At 37.3% G+C, this 14,830-nt stretch overlaps 1 pseudogene; it reads right to left on the reverse strand.

The window, feature by feature from the left end:
- Positions 1–508: 508 nt before the first annotated feature.
- Positions 509–5,268, reverse strand: LOC142168434 (amino acid transporter AVT1J-like; annotated as a pseudogene).
- Positions 5,269–14,830: the final 9,562 nt, after the last annotated feature.

Below are 14,830 nucleotides of genomic sequence, written 5' to 3' on the forward strand. Positions count from 1 at the left end.
TAGAATATGAATATTTATCTTTAAATGTACTACTAAAGTATGTAAAAGTGTCGAGGGGCTTGGATTTCATTATTTTATTGGGACAACAAATAATAGAATAAATAGTTCAGTCGCATTTCAAAGCTGGGCTAGTTCTGCATTCATCTGAGTTCAGGAGACTCATTCGACTTCTTGGTATTATCAAACTCATTGATCTCATTTTGAAAAGCCTTGTGCCCTCAAGCTGTCATATTTCAAGCTTGCTACCATCTGAGTTATATAGTTCCAGGTTGTTGGATATTAGCAATTTGTTATATCTTGAATGTTATTAATAATGTAAATGGTTCTACCATTGGAGAGTGATTCCAAAGACTCTTATGCCAAGAGAGGTACTACTCAGACCTCAGAAAAAACTTTGTAGTTATGTTCTATTGAGTTCATTTCATGTTTAAGCCATGCTAAAATGTCTATTTTGGTTACTAAATATTTCTAAATTCTAACATATAACTAGTGAAACTAGTTGGAGGATCTATGGCATGGGGTGACAAGGATCCTTGGGAGCCAATAGAAATTTCAAGTTGTTTGAACTTTGAAGCTGCAGAAATTTAAGCATTGTTAGGCGTTAACTGCAGCAATTGTATTTTGGATGTCTCCAATTGTTCTAGATTTTGTGTCTAAAATTTCATTTTATCTCTAGTTGCATTCTGGACTCATTTTGACAGATATAATTGCCATGTTAGGAAGTGTTAAGTGTTAACTGTTATATTGTCATATTAAAAACAACACAACAAACACTCTTTGCTGTAACAACTAACAGGTTGTAACATGAAGGACCAAAATAGTTCTCTGTAATACAGATTGAAGTAGGTCAATAAATCGCCCGATAATAGCTAAATCGATACCAATTCGTGCGATATTTTATTGGGTGACTAGCAGATTAATACATTTAAAAGTCGATAACCGATAAGCCGAACCGTTAAGAGTAAATAACCGCCCGATCCGCCCGATAAGCAGCCCTAGTGCTAATGAACAAAATTGTTCTGACAAAGCAGCTCGTAGATTGACTCTTGCAGTATCTTCAATTTCCGTAATGGGACTAATTAGCATTATGTATACTGCAATCTTAGAACTCACTTTTCCGGTGGGAGATATAGGGTTACTTGCGACATCAAATTTTGTCTGTACATTAAGTACCCCATTGTTGCCATTAATCCATAAGTGATGGTGTTTTGTATAAAGCACACGAGCAGAGCCTGTTGACAAGAAAAGAAAAGAGAATTGGGGCAACCTGTTAATTAAAGTTGAATGAATTATTTTTATGTGTAGTGAGACAAGAGCGTCTAACAAAACTTATAGCCTAAATAAACCTTAATAAGAGGTCTTAAATAAATTTAATAAAATTAACTTTTGTGTGCATCACACGCGCATTACATGTTCATTTAGTGTGTCACTAGTGCATCCCGTGTCAATAAATAAATAAATATTTTTTAAATATCACATATATTTGTTAAAATATGTGTATGAAGTATAAAGCAAAACTAAGAGGAAAGCACTACAAGTTTCAAAATGATTATATATATAAATACCCATATAAAATGAAACAGACAGAGTAATATATGTTATCCAAAAATTACCTTGGAAAATTGTCTCTTGTCCTTCATGGAGTGAGAAAATGTTGTAAAAACTGCATGACCACAATAACAAACTGCAGTTCTCAACCCATTCTATCTCCAAAGAGTATTGTTCTCTTGAAACTCCTCACCATCTACTGCACCAATCCAAAACACTGAACCGACTAAAATAATATAGGATAAAACTCCTCCGGCAGAAACATAAACTAATATCCTAAGCTTTTTAGCCATGTTGTGATGACCCAAAATGTCATCTTTAAATTTAATAAGTAATTTTACGTTCTAAGACCTCAAAAAGTATCATTTTTTATTCCTCGACTTGCGTGCGCAGTCCGTACATTTTTTCGGAAAGTTTTTATGTGAAAAATGAATTAAAATGGAAAATAAAGCTTTAAAACTCAACTAAGTTGACTTTGGTCAACATTTTAAGCAAACGGATCCGGATCAGTATTTTAAAAATTTTAGTAGGTCTGTATCATGATTTGGGACTTGGGCGTATGCCCGGAATCGAGTTCCGAGGTCCCTAGCTCGAGTTATGGAATTTTGATGAAAAATTAAAAGCTTGAAAGCTTAATTACTGATATTGGATTTATTGATCTCGGGTCCGTATTTTGGTTCCGGAACTCGATATAGGTCCACTATAATATTTATGACTTGTCTGCCAAATTTAGTGAGAATCGGAGTTGATTTGATGTGATTCGGATGTCCGGTTATAAAAATATAAGTTTTAAAGTTTTCTTGAAAACTTCCTTTGATTTGGTGTTCGATTCGTAGTTCTAGGTGTTATTTTGGCAATTCGATCGCTCGAGCAAGTTCGTATGATATTTTAGAACTTGTGTACATGTTTGTTTTGGAGCCCCGAGGGCTCGGGTGAGTTTCGGATAGGTTACGGGATGATTTCGGACTTAGGAAATCTGGTTTTCTAAGACTTCAGGCTTCTGGTGTGCAAATTGGGCTGGCACGTTTTGTGCTTCGCGTTCGCGCCGTAGTGACCGTATTCGCGAAGGCTTGAGGTTCAAAGCTTCACCTTCGCGATAGAAGCCTCGCGTTCGCGAAGGGAAAGAGACTGGCCAGAAAAAATTAGCCTCCGCGTTCGCGAAGGCCAAGCCAGGCATGCATCGCGTTCGCGAGGTAGCCCCCGCATTCGCGAAGAGTAAAATTTGACAGCACATAATTGTGCTTCGCGAACGCGAGGTACTGACTGCGTTCGCGAAGGGTAAAAATCCCAGAAACGGAACTTAAGTTCTGGAAATGGGGTTTCAACCCATTTTCAATTCTTTCCCATTTTTGAGCTCGGGTAAGGCGATTTTCACGGAAAAATATTGGGGTAAGTGTTCCTTATCCTATATTGATTATATTTCATGATTTCATACTCATTTATATCATGAATCCATGAATTTATGGAAGAAAAATCAGATTTTTATAAAATCTTCCAAAAAAAAAAATTTAAGATTTGAAGGTCCATTTGATATCGGAATTGGACAAATTTGGTATGGTTGAACACGTATCGGAACGGGTATTCAGATTTCGTGAGTTTTTCCGGGATTTAAGACGGGTCCCACCACCGAATATTTTAATGAATTAAAATTTATAAATTCATATGGAATTAATTCCTATGATTAGTATTGAATATATTGAATTGTTTGTAAATAGATTTGAAGCTTTCGGAGGCAAATTTAAAAGGAAAGGTTGTGGTCGAATAATTGATTAAAAATTACAAAGCGAGGTAAGTGTCGGGGTTAACCTTGACTTGAGGGAGTAGAACCCTTAAATTATTTGTTATATGAATTGCATGTAAACGACGTATAGGCGAGGTGACGAGTGTCTATACGTCGTCAAATTAATTATTTGCCTGCTTACTTAAAAAATCACAAATTATTTTTAATCATAAATTAATTATTATAATAATTATTTCTCTCTTATTCTTTGCAAATATAAATTCTTGAATTTCTGCATTAATTGTTACATGTTATTTGAATTATGTGCCTTAATTGTTATTTGACATTTAGCATAATAAATATTAAACTGCCTATTTGCTCCCTGATTTCCATAATAATTTGCTATTTGTCATTGTTTGCTTCATAATTAAATCATAATTATTTGTTGTCTCGTAATTTTATATTAATGTTATATTTATTGGAAAAATTTCTTCTATAAGAATTGATAAATGAAAATGTTGGAGGAGCGGGTTGCACGCCGCAACATGATTAATTATAATGAATATATTGGAGCATCGGGTTGCACGCCGCAAATGACTTATTAAAATTCTATATTGGAGGATCGGGTTGTACGCCGCAACAGACTTATTAAAAGTCAATATTGGAGGATCGAGTTTCACGCCGCAACAGTCTTATTAAAAGTCAATATTAGAGGATCAGATTGCACGCCGCAACAGACTTGATTAAAATGAATATATTGGAGGAGCGGGTTGCACGCTGCAACAGAACTGAATGTGAATATATTGTGAGAGCGGGTTGCACGCTGCAACAGAATTGAATGTGAATATATTGTGAGAGCGGGTTGCACGCTGCAACAGAATTAATGGAATGATAATTGGTTATGACTGCTGAGTTACATTCAATTATTATAAATGAATTACCTGATTTATTTCTATTATTGTTGTTATTACTAATATTGCGTACAGGTTAATGTAAGTGAACCGCCTTAGCCTCGTCACTACTTCGTCGAGGTTAGGCTCAGCACTTATCAGTACATGGGATCGGTTGTACTGATACTACACTCTGCACTTCTTGTGCAGATTTTAGAGTTGGTCCCAGCGGCGTACCATAGACTTGCTCGGATTTCAGCTATCAGAGGAGACTTGAGGTATAACTGCATGGCGTCCGCAGTTCTGAAGTCCCTGTCTATTGTACTTTAGCTGAGTGTTTATTTCCAGACAGCTTTATTTTATTCAGACCTTTATTTATATTTATTCTAGAAGCTCGTACACTTGTGACACCAATTCTGGGATGGTGTTTAGACACCGTTATTATTATGGATTATTTCAAAATTGCTTCCGCATTTGCTTCCTTGTTATTAATAAGTTTAAAAATTATTTTAAAATAGGTAAATATTATTCTAATGTTGTCTTGCCTAGCAAGTGAAATGTTAAGCGTCATCACGGTCCGAAGATAGAAAATTCGGGTCGTGACAGTTGTTGGCAATATAATTAGAGTAGCTAGAATGACAAAGGCTTTTCTACCCACAATTTTGATGCCACCATCATGAAAATTTACACCCGGGAATAACTTATGCAAATTGTCGCCCTCTAATACGAGGAACTCAACTGCAACTAAGTACAGTTCTAAAGACATAAATACCAATATTACTATCCTTCCTATTTTCCCAAAAGCAAATTGGCCTATGGATATATTTTGTTTAAGAGGTAAGGGTCTGATTTGTCCTTCTATTATTATAAATAGACCTTATTTATCATTCGTTTAATTTTTCTATCAAAAATACCCTTAACGTTATACATTAGGTTCATATTTACCCCTTAAACATTTAAAAGAGTTACATTTGTCATTCGTTATACTTTAGGATCATATTTACCCCTCTACTCTTCGAAAAGGGTTACATTTGCCCTTCGTTATACTTTCTTAACATATTTATCCTTACAATTATACCCTACATTTACCCTCATCCGGTAGATCGCCATGTCCCACCTTTGTTTTCCTACATGGGGCCTATGTGGATTTCTTATTCTTCCAATTTAAATATGGTCACCTATTTAAGATAATTTAACCCGCTCACCCAATTTAAATAAGATACACTAACTAAAATACACACATTGCTGCCTTCACGAAGCTAACACCAAAGCTCCCGATACTTATCAAGGACCCTGAAATACTTGTCCCTCAACTTCACATATATATATTTGCGCCTCTACTCCCGACGAGCACTCTCGATCTCCAGGACAACCGTCTATAAAATAGGCAACAAAAATTAAAAGACTATGAAAGAGCATAACCAAGGAAAAGGTAAGCCTAATACTCATTGAATAAATTGACAGAAATTAACCAACAGAACTATTAAGCAGAAACCGGATATTTCTAAATGAACTCAACATTTACAACATGAAATAACATCCCAAAACCGGTTGTACAAGTCATAAGCTCTACTGAGTTAACTAGAAGAATCCCTAAATACAATTGTTCGGAATGGAAATTAAACAGTACAAGTGCAATATCAAAAGTTAACTCTGAGGCTTGTGAACGCGACGTCAGGTTTACCTTGAGTCTCCACGACAATGCTCGACGAGCTAGCTAATAATCAACAACAACCGAGGCACCTGAGATCTACACAAAAATGTGCAGAAACGTAGTATGAGTACACCACAGAGGAACCCAGTAAGTATCAAGACTAACCTAGGTGGAGTAGTGACGAGAAACGGTCAAGACACCCACTGGACTAAACAACCTGAACAAGTATAAATGTAGAACTAACGGGGCACAATATCAATATAAAGCTAGGCATGAAGACAATAAAAATACAATGTTTATAATAGGGACTAAAAACAACAGTTAGCAACGAGGCACAATAGGTAATAACACTGTAGAGTAAGCTGAACACAATTCAAATCCGGTGAAAACAAATAAAGGAAGACAAGTGACAATTCAGTAGGAATAACCGCTTTCACACCAGTTTTATCCAAGAATTTTCACGAGGTGTAAAACCTCAAAGTCATAAATCACGGTCCCAATTCGTGAACCTTAATCAATTGGCATATTATGCCCACATTACAATTCATAACAACAATGCCCAAGGAATGAAAGTTCTAATATACGCACGGACCACTCACATGCCAACAATAATAATGACTCATGACTACACGGACAAACTCACGTGCCAACAGGATAACTTTCACACATAAGGCAAGTACACGGGGGTACATGTAAATGGTCAAAATATCAGGATTCGTCTACTTAGATCGATATGGGTGATTTATCTACGTGTATGCTTGTATAAGTGTTCTTCCACGGTTCAAGTCAACAAGTAAGAGTAAAGACAATAAATCGCACATAAGAAATGATCATCACAAAATGTACAATGTAATAAAGTCATCAATGAAATTAAAACAACGAGTGATACCACAAGATTAGCTACACATAACTAAGCAAATAGCGCAACACGGAGAAAGACAATTAGTAGTATACTAAGAAAAATAACAATCAAAGACGAGTACAAAAGAATGGGGAAAATGTCAACAAGAGCCCTACCGAGATACCTCCTCGTTGTCTTAAATCATAAAATGAATCACAAACTTTCCTTATATCACCGCGGGAGCCTTTATATTTAATTTTTGAAAATTATTTTTTCCGAAATAGCATCCTGCGTTTTAGCCCACCTTATCAAACTGCATGGTTTCCAGTAGTTCCCCTACTAGCCACGCGTTTCAATCCCACCTTATTTCACCGCATGTATTTCAACACCCAGACTTTATACCACCGCATACGTATCAATAATAACAACAGCACGGCAGAAACCTCATGCAACACAATAATAATAGCACGACAGAAACCTCATGCAAGCACAATAACAACGGCACGGCAAAAACCTAGTGCAAACGCAATAACAATAGCACATCAGAAACCTCGTGCAAATAACATAACAATTATCTCAACAATAACACGTATGCCAAAACATAACATCTCAAATAAATGACTTTCACAATATGTGCCCACATGCCACAATATTTCCTTAAAACAGTTTCAATATCATAACCACACATAGACCTCGGCTCAACAACACTGAATACAACAGCAACAGCGACAATAATATGAGAATACGGCAAGTAAATCAACACAGGAACTTCAAAACACAAAGAGACGGAAGAACGATCTCACGAAGAAAGACACAACAAGGAATAATGGTCTCAACAAAAATAGCTCAACAAGGAAGAGCTAATGCGTAGCAATGATTCCACAAAAGTACAATTCAACGATAAGAGGGACAACATGAATCAATGATTCCAAATAAGGATAAGTCAACAATGATGAGGGATAACAAAACTCATTTAGGGTAGAGCAATTACGGAAGAGGTACAACAAAATCAATTAAGGATAAGCAGATTATGGAAAAGATAATAATAACTTCAACTAATGATAGGCAATTACGAAAAAGATAATAATAACTTCAATCAAGGATAAACAATTACGGAAAGGATAGCATGGCAATAAAAGAGGCAACAACTTCAGTTAAGGCACATAAGAGTATAATAGGGAATAAGGGTAAAACATGAAGCAATTAATTCCAAATAAGACACGTAAGGGTGAATTTAGTAAATGGAGAATTTGACATGGCAACACAACTTCATATTTAATGGACATAAGAACCTAAGATCCCTAAACTGTCAAATTTTCACAAATAAGCCCGAGCACGTATTCGTCACCTTGCGTACACGGCCTTCCCATGACACAATTAGCACCAAAGACTCAAATCCTATGTGGTATTTTCCCCACACAAAGTTAGGCAAGATACTTACCTCAAGGAAGTTAGACATTTACTCTAAAATGACCTTCTCGAGTGAAACAACCTCCGAACGGCTCAAATCTAGCCAAAATAACTTCAAATCATAAATAAAACTCATAGGAAACAATTTCGGATAATAAAGCTTCGCTTTTTAATTAAAACTAAAAAGTCAACTCAAAAGTCAACCCCTGGGCTCGTACCTCGGAACCCGATAAAATTCACAAAACCAAAACACCCATTCCAATACGAGTTCAACCATACTAAAATTAATAAATTTCGATATCAATTCATCCCTCAAATCATCATTTTATATTTTAAAAGATTTTTACAAAATTTCCCATTTTCCTCAACTCAAACCGCTAATTTAATGATAAAAATAAAGATGGAATCATGAAACATAATGAATTCCGGGTGAAGAACACTTACCCTAATGATTTGCTTGAAAAATCCGAAAAATCCCCGAAACATCGCTCAAATCCGAGGTCTACAACTCAAAATATGGTAAAAATGACTAACCTTCGAATTAGAGTACTTTTATATTCTACCCAGATATAACACATCGTGATCGCGAAGAACAAAAATGAAGTCTGACAAAATAACCCTACGCGAAAGCGAACAAACAAATGCGAACGCGAAACATAGAGACCTCCTACTATGTGATCGTGGACCAATTGATGCAAAAGAGGAGAACAAATTCCTGATGTCCTTTCCATCTTCAACTCTACGCGAACGCAGGATAAACATCGTGAACGCGGACCTAAACCAACTAGACCTTACGCGATCGCTTGCAAAATGTCGCGAATGCGATGAACGAAAACACTGAGTTCCCAGAAATACTTCGTGATCGCAGCTTCATCTTCGCGATCGCGAAGAGCAACAGTCACACCAGAAACCAGCAACTCTAAAGCATGAAGAAATGGTCTGTAGCCCATTCGAAACACCCCTGAGGCCCTCGGGAACTCAACCAAATATACCAACACATCCTAAAACACGATACAAACTTAGTCGAGGCCTCAAATCACATCTAATAATGCCGAAACTACAAATCGCACCTCGAATCGAGATCATAAATTTTCAAATCTTCCAACTTCCAAAACTCGCGTCGAAACATATCAAATCAATCCGGAATGACGTCAAATTTTGCATGCAAGTTCCAAATGACATAACGGAGCTAATCCAACTCTCGAAATTGCATTCCGACCCCGATATCACCAAAGTCAACTCGCGGTCAAACCTCTCGACCTTCCAAAATTTCAACTTTTCAATTTTTGTCGAAATGCTTCAAATTACCCTACGAATGTCCAAATCCAAATCCGGACGCACACCTAAGTCCAAAATTACCATACGAAGCAATTGAAATTATCAAAACTCCATTTTGGATTCATCTACACAAAAATTAAACTTCGGTCAACTTTTACCGTTTAAGCTTCTAAAACAAGAATCTTTCTTCCAAATTGATCCCAAATTATCCAAAAACCGAACTCGGCCACACACGCGAGTCATAACGCATAATACGAAACCTCTCGAGACCTTAAGCCGTCAAACAGGACATTAATTCTCAAAGATCCTTCAACACATTCATACTCGAGACTATACGTCAAATCAAGACAGACACCAAGCACCTTAACACATCCCACAATCACACCATACTTATCATATAGCAATTTAACAGCTCATCGAGCCACAAATTCTTCTCGTAGGGACATTACCGGACATATGAGTCCAAATGTACAAGTTCTCACAACCGAAACTGTCGAGTCTAAGTTATGGTCTAAACCTGGCCTCAAGTCCTCTAGACTGGTCCATCACCAAAACACAGAATACACATCTCGAACCTCATTCATGGAATCACAAGCCAGCGATGCATAGCTAATACTGAGCACTCACATGCGCACACGAATACGTGGAAGGAATTCAAAGAGTTATGTTTGAAGCTGAATCAATTCTGCACGATAGAATACAAGAAAGTGAAATTTTCCTAAGGGTTCGACAGCCTCTCGAAGATAAGTACAGACGTCTCCATACCGATCTCCAAGACTCTACTAAACCTGCTCATGACTCGTGAGACCTATGTAACCTAGGCTCTGATACCAACTTGTCACGACCCAAAAAGCTCACATGTCGTGATGGTGTCTATCTCAATACTAGGCAAGCCGACAATCCCAATGAAACATAATATCCTATAAGTTTAAAAATATAATATTTAAATTCATTACAAAATCTCATTAACACAAACATAAAACACTCCCAAAACCCGGTGTCACTGAGTACATGAGCATCTAAATGAATATAAAGTCTGCCTGATAAAAACACTGTCTGACATAGAACAATACAATAACTGAAAAAAAGGGAGTCAAGGTCAGCGGACGCCAGGCAGTTACCTTGATAGTCTCTGATTGATAGCGCTCTGAAATCTAACACTCGTTGTATCCGAAAGCACCTGGAACTGCACACGAGGTGTAGAGTGTAGTATGAGTACAACCAACTCAATAAGTAACAAGACTAACCTCTGGGCTGAAAGTAGTGATGAGCTTCGCAGGTACAGTCCAGTATAGAAATAACGGTACAGAAATGTAGGCATGCTTTCAAGTTCGACACTTAAACTCAGTACAAGTAAGATAGATCAATACTGCATGATATGAGGAATATGACATCTCAGTGGAAAACCTTGTGTACTCACGATCATAAATTATTCGGTCACTCGGTACTATTTATGGCCAATCCAGCCTAGGGATATTCCATCCCGTATATATATACATTGATTGATAGTCAGTCACTCAGTGTCGTATAAGACCAATCCAGCCCTGGGGTAATTTATCCCCAAATGTAAATGGTTCGGACAAGATCCAGGTCCAAGGAAATTCATCACAAATATAAATAAGGCAAGTCCATGCCCTAGGAAGTCCATCCCGTATATATATCATCTATGCTCACTGTGGGGTGTGCAGACTCCGGAGGGGCTCCTTCAGCCCAAGCGTGATATAAAGCCGAAGCGTGTGAGTATGAAATATATATTTTTTAAAACAATTAAATTCAATAGCAACACAACCCTAGGGGTCCCAAAAATATCGGCACGTAGCCTAAACATGATCGTTAATAAGAGTCTCAGCTCAATTTTCTAACACGTGGAGAATATTCGGATAATAACATGATTCTTTAAATTTACAACTTCACAGAATTTACTTAAGTCACAATTTCGATGGTGCACGCCCACACGCTCGTCACCTAGCATGTGCGTCACCTTCAAACAATTGATATAACACCAAATTCGAGGATTCATACCCTTAGAACCAAGTTTAGAAGTGTTACTTACCTCAAACCATGTAATTTCTTACGCCGCTACGCCTTTTCCTCGGGGAATGGCCTCCAAACGCCTCAAATCTAGCCACAATAAGTTTGATTCAGTCAATACAAATTATAGGAATTAATTTCATATGAAAATACTAATTTTCCAACAAAATCCAAAATTTAACTCAAAAATTGCTTGTGGGGCCCACGTCTTGGAATCCGACGAAACTCACAAAATCCGACAACTCATTCAATTACGAGTCTAACCATACTAGTTTCACTCAAATTCAACTTCGAATCGACATTCAAAACCAAAGATTCATTTTATGAAATTTCTACAATTTTTCCCAAATTTCCTCGCCAAATATTGAATAAATGATGAAAACAATGATATATTCATGTATGTTAACCAAATCCGAGTTAGAATCACTTACCCCGATGAGTTTCTTAAAAATCCCATGAAAGATCGTCACAAACCGAGCTCCCAAAGTCCAAATATGAAATAATACTCTAACTCTCGTTTATAAAGTACAAAAATCTAATCCCTCATTGTGCTGACCGCAAAATTTTTATGCGGTCCGCACATTCCAGGTTCTGCTGTAGCAATCCAAATTGTGCGGCCTCACTTCAACAGCCTCTACACTACTAGGCTTCAGTAAATTAACCATAACTTTTTCTATAAATGTCTAAAAGATTAATGGTATACCTTTCTGGAAACTAGATTCAAAGGTCTACAACTTATATTTTCGAATCATATCCAAATTCCTTGTATATTAAAGGATATAAGCTTCCGAAGCCGGACTATCAAATTTGCAAAAATCTCAATTCTGCGGTCGCGAGAAGAATTCTGCGGTCCGCACTTTTCCTCTACGGGTCCGCACATGAGGCTTTTCCTCAACACTCCAAAATATGCCCCGACACTTCCAAAAGTTCCAGAACAACATCCGAGTGCCGAAATGCCCAGACTCGCTCAAACCTCACCCCGAAACACAACCGAGCCACTCGAAACTCCGTCTGAATGTATTAACAAGTCCTAAAATACGATACAAACTTAGTCGGGCTCTCAAATCACATCAAACAATATCAAAAAACAAATCTCACTCCAATTCAAGCCTATTAAAACTAAGGAAATTCCAACTTCTACGATCGATGTCGAAACCTATCAAATCGAGTCCGATGGACCTCAAATTTTGCACAGAAGTCATAAATGGCATAACGGAGCTATTTTAATTTCCAGAATCGGATTTCGATTACAATATCAAAAAGTCAACTCCCCGGTCAAACTTCCAAACTTAAATTGTTTATTGTAGCCCTTTCAAGCCAAATTCAACTATGGACTTCCAAATAATTTTTCGGACACGCTCCTAAGTCCAAAATCAGCATACGGAGCTATTGGAATCAACAGAACTCCAATCTGAGGTCGAATACTAAAACTCAAACTTAGTCGACTCTTCTAACTCAAAGCTTCAATATGAAAATTCATTCTTCCGAACTAATTCTAAAACACCTAAAAATGCAAACCGACAATTCACACAAGTCATAATACATCGTCTGAAGCTATTCAAGACTTCAAATAGTTGAAAGGAGCGTAAATACTCAAACGACCGGTCGGGTCGTTACATTCTCCCCCACTTAAACATACGTTCGTCCTCGAACGTGCCAAGAGTTGTTTCCAAGCCATCAATCCACTATCCCACCTTACCACGCACATATCTGGGGGTGATCCCATGCTACCCTATTCCATAGACCTATCATTATGTTAACCTTAGTCTGTAACACTTAGAATCGAATTTCCAACATCTAGAATTTCTTACAAGACCCGAGTCTCACATCTACACACTTTATAACCTTGAACAAGCTGTATCAAGCCATAACCATAACCCTAGATATAATCACATAACATACTACACAACTCGGATACTCGCAGCACCATTCCCGATTATAATAACTACTCAAAACCAACATGGTACTAGTATTAAACCCCATAACAAACAAAAACTCATTCCAAAACCTTCGTACACTGCTTATAATGAAAGAAACACGTGGAATCTCATGATCCCTTATTAGATCAACAAGTCATGGAGCTCTCACTCCCCAACCAGAAGCATAATCACTTTCTAAACCGACTTTCAATATTATCCTTCCGAATATACCGTAATCAAACCTGATTGTACCCATTTAGGTCCAATGATGTTATATTATTAAACATAACTATCTACAAACAAGCCACACCAATATAATTCAACCCACAACGGCGCAATCCGTGTACCCAAAAATGGAAAATGTCTTAAAGAAGAGAACTATTTTTGTTTTTGCAGGTTCAACCAGCACCACCACAACCGCAATGCTATGAGCTCATCATATATAGTAGAACCATGATACACGAATATAATAACGGTAATCAGCTCTCCTAGAGATCACATTAACATCACCGCATGGACAACTCACGTGCTATAGTATCAATATCTGGACCCTTACGGACAACTCACGTGCCAATAATATCAATATTTGGACCCGCACGGATAACTCACGTGCAATAATATCAGTATATGGATCTGCACGGACAACTCACGTGTCAATAACATAATCCTCCCGACATGGTCACAGGCCTCCAGTCCAAGCACATCATACAGGAGCAATCAACTAAGTACACATGTATATGATAAATGAAATAAGATTCACATGCTCCTGGACTAGTATAAATAACACGTCATAGGGTAGGCATGTGCAAAGTGTGCTATCACAACTCAAATCGGTAAGTTAACGCAGAATTAGTAACTACCCGATTTATTTAGGGAATCAGTCTCTTTGTAACCTCAAGTATATACCAGATAATTCTCAACAAAGGTACGAATATGACAAATGTTATAACTTTACACTTAACAGTCAACTCTAAGCATATCATAGCCTAAGCATTCTTCCGAGTATGAATACTTGCTCCGATGCCCACACATAGGCTCAAACCTCACATATATGTGCACTCATAGCACGTATCTATCACAAATAATTAGCGCAACTAGTGCCTCCACTGAGTTTAAATAAAACACTCACCTCAAATAGGCCACAAACCTGAAACAATATGCTTCGGAGAACTCCCAGTATCCAAATTCATAGAACACATGAACCACCGTAACTGATGCCAACTCCAGCACTTGAATGACTAACACATCTTTTATGCACGATCATCCCACGAGGAATAATTTCATAATTCTTCCATGCCACATAGCAATAATTTGAATATCAGCAGTCTATCAACCAGGTGAGTACCGCAATACCAATGAACATTCGTAAGTCAAAACATAATGTGCCTTTTAAAATGTGCACCCTTTCAGGGATTATCGAGCAGTTATAATATTTATCTAAATATTTGAAACTGACCATTATGTCCAAAATGTGTGATCTTCTTTTCAAGAATGAACTGCCACCTTGTACATGTATATCTAAATATCGAACAACCCACC

The sequence above is a fragment of the Nicotiana tabacum genome, chromosome 13 (genome assembly GCF_000715075.1).
Source record: "Nicotiana tabacum cultivar K326 chromosome 13, ASM71507v2, whole genome shotgun sequence".
Lineage (NCBI taxonomy): Eukaryota > Viridiplantae > Streptophyta > Magnoliopsida > Solanales > Solanaceae > Nicotiana > Nicotiana tabacum.